This window comes from Coptis chinensis, chromosome 6 (genome assembly GCF_015680905.1).
Source record: "Coptis chinensis isolate HL-2020 chromosome 6, ASM1568090v1, whole genome shotgun sequence".
Lineage (NCBI taxonomy): Eukaryota > Viridiplantae > Streptophyta > Magnoliopsida > Ranunculales > Ranunculaceae > Coptis > Coptis chinensis.
Genome location: NC_141461.1, coordinates 21,074,083 through 21,081,607, shown reverse-complemented (window position 1 = coordinate 21,081,607; position 7,525 = coordinate 21,074,083).

The following is a 7,525-nucleotide window of genomic DNA, read 5'->3' as shown; positions in this document are numbered from 1 at the left end:
TGCGATTTCAGTGTAGTCAAGCAGATAGTAACACTGAATAACTTGAAAAAATGAAAGTTTGAACTAACCTATAAATCGGGCTTATGCAGAAAAGGGCGCAGGGCGTGCTCGGAATTTGCCTAACAAGGGCACAGGTCCCGCTCTTGCCTTACTCGAAGTCAAGGCACTTTAGCGCGGGGCGTGCTTTAAATTTGCCTAACAAGGGCGTGGGGCGCGCTCTTGCCTTGGACGATGTCTAGTCACTTTGGCGAGGGGCGCGCTTTAGAAATAGGCTAATAAGGTGCGGGGCGCGCTCAGTGTATTTTTGCGAAAAAAAATCAGTTTCTGAAGCAAACAACTACAGTTAGAACCAAACAAGGGTGGATGAGTTTAATGCAATTTTGGTAGGATTAACACTACTAAAGGAATTGAATCTAAACAAAACTAAGATGGTAGCGGCCATTTGATAAACGTAAAAAATTATAGTTTACTCCTACTTAACTAATTAAACTCAAGAATAAGTAAAACTAAATGAATTTTACGCTAATGTATCAAAGTTCTACTCTCGTTATCTATACAATATTTGGAGTACATAATTCGTTCCACTCCTAGTTCATTTAAACGTAATTTTTCCTAGTTAATTAATTCTAACAAAACGATGAGAGTAATGGATTTGAAATTTAACTAAGATGGTGAATTAACTAATCAAGATGTTATAAATCAAACTATGGCAATTCAATACTAAGATGACAATATGAGAATGAATTAGGGGAATTTGATTCCACCTTGATTCGACCTAATAAACTAACATAGAATTCGTTGTAATCCTAATCTTTACATTTTCATGTAAAGATTGGGTATTTCTAATCCCTAATTATTCATGGCAATCTCTACCAACTAATAATTAGCATGTGAAGAAATTAAACTCATTCTCATGGTGAACTAATTACTTTCTAGAGTGGAATAGATTATCACAATTATATCTACACTAACACAATCAAGTCTTCATCAAAGGCTTTCTCAAACCCCTCTAATGGAGGTTAGCCTTAAGTCATTAAACTATCATTTATAAAATAAGAACAATAAGAACAAGACATTATTAAAAGAAAAATAATTGTTTTATTAATCTAATTGAAAAAGGCTAATGATTCAAAACTGTATTAAAACTAAGTACTGACTAATTAATTAAATCTAAAACTATTTTATCAATCTAATCTAGGATAGCATCAGAGTTTTGGCCTTAGTCCTCTTTATATAGAAGAGGCTAGGTCTACAAATTCATGCATGGGCTTTGGAGCCATGTTTTGGGTTGGAAAATCGAACCCAAAACCTCATTACTTCAGTCCACAAAAAGGTTTTCAACTAGAAATGACTTCAACAGCTTTTTCATCCAATTTTGCTCCTCTGATTAGGTCAAGTCTTAGACCATTAGAAAGATTATTCTGAGCCGATCATTTTGACATATGGTAGGCCCAATTCCAAGGTCTGAGTCCAAATATATGGCCTACGGAAATTCTGTTGACTTTTGTGTGATGTTTCTGCCCGCGTTGACTTTGACTTTTCAGCTTTGACCGGGCTTTAAATAGGTTTTTTCTCCTTGAATCTTAGCCTTTAATCTTAGAACTTCTAAACAACTAACCTTTGCTCCTTTATCTCACAAAAAGAATACATTTCTACACATAATTGACTCCAATGCCTGAAATATATAAAAGCACGTAAACAACACTAACTCTTACTTATTAATCACATAATTGTTCTAAAAGTAATATTTTTAAAGGGTTAAAACTACAGTTTTAGACTCTTATCATCCACTTACCTACAACCTACACTAATTTGGACGAGTCACGCATGGGGAACATCCACACTTTATTTCGAAAAAAAAATGTTTCTGACAACTACTAAGGAGTTAGGACTTAGGAGGATACCGAGTCCTTATCGAGTAAAGATGAGCAACAAGTGGAAGGGTTTAATATTGTTTTGGAAGTGCATGCAGTAGAAGCTGAAGGCTATAATGCTGTTTTAGAAGTGTATTTCTCATAATCTGAGGGGAGTGTGGATCAACTGACTCCCTTATCAATGGATAATTCAATAGTGAACATAAGGTTGATGTTTGAAATAGGCTCAGGTAGTGGCTCTCAACCAATCTATGGTGACATATATATCCTGAGTGGAGATAAGGGTTATCAGAATGGCAGCAAGCAGGGTTCTCTGGAGGCTAAACGTGAGTTTAGTCCTACTCTTTCTGATACAACTGGTCCACAGTCTGGGTTCGCGGTGGCTATCCCAAACAGCCGCCTCGCTTTCAATAATGATATGGAATTGTCGTGGAATAGGAACCTCCATGGTGGTTCAAAATGTAAAGGACCTTATCCAGTAACATCAACCAGATGTGATTTGTTTGCTAGAAATGAAAGCTAGGGAAAAGAGAATTAGGAAAGTAGGTTCTTATAAGACCCCGTATTTTCTTCTTTCTTTTTCCTAATAATAATAATAATAGATAATAGATAAAATAAAATAGGATAAGTGTGAGTGGAAATAGGAGACGTGGGTTTATAGGATAAACATTCTTCCCTATTTCGGGGGTTTTGTTTTTAACAGAAAGGAAACAAAATAGGGTTGGTCAAAAAACATAGCGAGAGTTTTATACAGAAAAATGGGATTTTTACTGACAACAGAAAAAGGAAGTTTTTTCTGATAGCTGACTGATTATCGGAGAGCGCTACAGGTGAGTAGTTTAGTTTTCATTTTTTTTGTCGATACCCGGGATAACTTTAACTTTACTGTATTACAGTGTTGCCCTCCGTTTTCTGCTCATTCCACTGTTGTTATTCAGCGTATTGTCGTCGTAGGGTAAAGAAAACTTAGAGTATTGTTAAAACCTGTCTGTTATAGATTGTTTGTTCTTAATTACTAAATTTATTGAACTGTTGGAGCTCTAAAGAGGTCATTAATGGCGGCCAAAGCTATAATCAAGAAATCGTCAGTTTATACCTTGAAATATTTTGATCGAAACTCGATAAGGTGTATTATGTTGTGATGTTGGTGGGATGATGTTTGGTTGTTGAGGGTTGATTGGGGGCTGGACAGTAGGGCGGATTGAAGCTTGGAGAAGAACCGTTAATGGCGGCCCAAATAAAATCGCAGTCTATGATTTGGAAATGTATTAGTTGGATCTTGATGTTGTATGTTGGGTTTTGCTTTTTGATTGGGTGATTGAATGTTTCGATGGGTGGTAAGGTGCTATTGAAGCTTGGAGGTCCATTAATGGCGTCGGTTTGAGATTTTCGCAGTATAAGGAAATCTAAGTTTTTGGATATCGGCATGTAGGGTTTTTCAGGAGGAGTCAAACCGATATGATGGAATTGGAGGAGGAGGAGAAATACGGTGGTGGCTGGCGGTGGAGAGGAGCTGCTGGAGAGATGTTGGAGGAAGAGGACGACCTGTTGGGCAAGTTGGGCCTTGGGCCGAAACTTGTTGGTTTTCCTTGGGCCGGTCTAATTTGTGTTGTGTTGGGCCCGATTTTGTGTTTAGTGGCTGGGCCGAAATTTCAATGTTTGGTTGGGCCCGGATTGTGTTTAGTTTGGGCCGGTTTAAATTAAACTTTGGGTCTTAGACTTTCGGGTTTTAAGGTTTGGGCTTGGCCAGTTGGGTCTGAACCGTTTTACCTTAGCTATGAGCCATGCACATTGACCTTAGCCATTAACCAGGGCTATAACCCTGAACCTGTTGAACATGGAAACGATAGTTTGACTTCGACCATGATGGTTGACTTTGACTGTTGACCAGGGTTGACTTTGACCAGTTGACCTAATTTGACCTTTTAACTCGGATTATGATTTGGGTTATTAAGATAGGTCTAGGGCTATTAGCATGCTTGGCTTTAGGCTAAGACTTTTAAATATACGTGTGTATGTGTATTAACTACTATGTGATATTTCAGTTTTTATGTTATACAACGCTATGACACTTAGACATCGGTATATTAATAACGCGTAACCAAAAATACATAAATCAAGATATTCCTTCGTTATCTGAAATAATATATGTAATAAAGTGCAATAATGCGTAAATAAATTTACCACCTCTTTTAGAACTCTCCACGCCTCAAGTTTTGGAATTGAGTTTTATGACTGTTGATGTCATATGTCAGGTGGGCATTTATTGAATGTACCATAAATGGCCCGTTAGCGTTATCTATGGGTATTCATTGAATGTGTCATGAATGACCCGGGTATTCATTGAATGTGCCATGAATGACCAGATTGTTTGGACTGCCCTAGAGAGGAACTAAGGTATTCGCCTTGCGGGTTAGTTGTATTCTTTGATTATGCGAGTGTTTGGGTTACTTTTGAATACCTAATATAATATCTACATATGTTATATAGAAGTTCTAACTTTCTTTTGCAGGAGGGTAGGACTTAATAACATTTTGTGCAGGGACACGGTCCTACCCTTATACAGCAGTGGATATCGGTAAGTTTTAATTAAATGACTTAGTTATTAAAACAAGTTATTAGAATGAGTTAATAAGAGGGAAGTCTTGCTTGGGAAGAAGTTATGCCGGTTGAAATGACGGAACTACCTGTTTTCCAAGTTGTGAATGATTAAGTTATGGGAATATAAAGTGATTGTTTGGATAATTAAAGTATGATAATGTTTATATGTGGTTAGTCTACTCATACCAGCAAATTCCATTTTGCTGACCCATGTTTGCTTTGTTTTGGCAACATGGGTGTGTTCTTGGGAACATAGGTGGAAGGCAGTGGAACCATGGCGTTTGATTTGGGATTCTTGCCTAGAGCAGTCCGTTAGTTTTCTTTTAGGTCTGATTCTTATTGGAAGGATGTAATAACGTAGTTTTCTTTTCATATGACATGAGAATACGATGTTGAGGACATGTTATTCTTAGAATGTTATATTGATGATTTTTTATGGAAGATAGACTTGCATAAAGTAATAAAGAGAATTTTTGGAGATTATTTTTGTTGTTAAGATTCTTTTATGATGTGGGTTTTAGGTTTTGACATGTGTTGTATCCCCCGTCATAGCCTGGGTTTTTAGACAATTGAACCTAGTGATGTTTGAGATATTTATATTTCAAATATTCATTTTTTTTAATTGTTTAGAAATTCGGGCTGTGACAGTTCTGATATAAACTACAAAGGTTGTTTTTGTCTTTCTGCGGTGGGCTCGAAAGGAGGTATGGCAATATTCTGGAAGGAAGGAGTTATGCTAGAAATCTTGGGAGCTAATCCAAACTATGTGACAGGTAAAATTACTAACTACCCAAAGGTACAAACATGGTTTTTTACTTTTGTTTATGGGGAGCCTATCTCCACAATAAACTTAGAGTCTGGAATGATATCCGTTTGTTAGCTCCTAATATTCATGGCCCCTGGATGTTACTTAGGGACTTTAATGCGATTACATCACTAGATGAAAAATCAGGGAGTAGAGCAGTCTTTAGTAATTGCATGTTAGATTTCAATTCCTTTATAAATGAATTAGGTCTGCTTAATGTTGGTAACAAGGGGCCAAAATTCACCTGGTCAAATACTCGTAAGTTTAAGAGCCATATTTTGGAAAGGTTTGATAGAGTTCTAGTTACTCCATGCTAGCTCGATTTGTTTTCACATGTTGCTGTGAATTCTGTTGTGTGTGCAACCTCTGATCATCTTGCTCTAAATATTAATCTGTGTGGTACTGCTAACAAGATTTATAGACCTTTTAAATTCTTCAACATGTGGCTTAAGGATAATACATGCCTCCCCACTATTGAGGAGGCATGGAAGGTTGTTAACCATGTAAAACCTGATTGTAATGTTTTGACAATGATCATTGAGACTAGAATTAGATTAGGTAAATGGAATAAAGAGGTCTTTGGTAATGTCTTCTCTAACATTAGAAGGATCCAAAATAAACTTGAGAGACTGATATGTAAAAAGTTAGATGCCTCTATATGTGAGGAGATTAGAGACCTTAAATGCCAACTCAATGACTGGCTGGACAAGGAGGAAGATATGTGGAGGCAGAAATCCATTGCCACTTGGCTCAAAGAAAATGGTAGGAATATTAAGTTCTTTCACACTTCTACTATATATAGAAGAAGAAATAATGAGATAGATAATATTAAAGATAATGCTGGCACTTGGGTGGTGGGTAGAAATAATGTAGGAAACAACATAAATAATTTTTTCAAGGAGCTTTTTACTTCTGCTATGCCTGCTCATGGTGCTAATATTGCTGCTTTGTTTACTCCTTGCATTACTAGTACAGAAAATGACATGCTTGTTAGTATACCCTCTAGTGATGATATCTAGAAGATTTTTTTTCGATCATGTTGGGATGTGGTTGGCCAAGACATTATAAGTTGTGTTCAAGATTTCTTTAACAATGGGGTTCTCAACCCAAAGTTTAATGAAACTTTTCTAGCTTTGATACCTAAAATCATCTCTCCTTATCATATTTCAAAATTTAGGCCTATAAGTCTTTGTAATTTTGTTTATAAAATCATTTCAAAAAATTTAGCAAACAAATTGAAGTGTCATATTCATAAAATTGTTAGGTTTCTCCCTTTCAAGGTGCCTTTGTGAAAGGCAGAAACATAGGTGATAACATAGGGCTAGCGAGTGAGATTTTTCACAATATGAATAGGATGTATAAGAAAAAAAATATAGGTGGGTTGCTTTAAAACTAGACATGTCCAAGGCCTATGATAAGGTAGAGTGGTCTTTCCTTAATAATATTTTTGAAAACCTAGGGTTTTGTGACAAATGGAGAAGTCTTATAAATCAGTGGCTCTCATATGTTTCTTTTAAAGTTCTTTTAAATGGATCTCCCTTGGAACAGTTCATCCCCCAAAAGGGACTGAGACAAGGAGATCCATTGTCCCCTTATCTTTTTATTCTCACTTCTGAAGCTCTTTCTCGCATGATAAATAAGCCAGATAGCCAAAAAAAATGATTTCTAGCATAAAGATTAGAAAATGTGCCCCCTCTATTACACATTTACTCTATGTTGATGATTTGTTGGTTTTCACAAGAGCTTCTTTGAATGAGGCAGGAGCTTTGAAAGACATCCTTCATGATTATTGCAAAGCTTTTGGTCAACAAATAAATCTGGATAAATCCAGCATCTTTTTCAGTAAAAATGTATATGCTAAACATAAAAAGATTTTTAAAAAGTTTTGGAAAATGAAAGAATTCACAAATAAAAGATAAGTACCTTGGTTACCCATTATTCTAACTAATAGGAAATGTGAGGACTTTGCTTACTTGGTTGATCATATCCACAACAAGATCAAAGGTTGGAGGGCAAAACTTCTCTCTCAGGCTGGGAAAATTGTGCTAATACAGGCAGTAGCCCAAGCCACTCCTCTTTATGCCATGACCACCTATTCCCTGCCTGCTTCTGTGTGCAATAACATAGACAAGGTGTGTAGGGAGTTTTGGTGGTATGGGCATGAGGATTCAAAAAGAATCCACACTACTAAGTAGGATAACCTCTGCAAACCAAAAACCCTAGGTAGACTGGGGTTTAGGAAGTT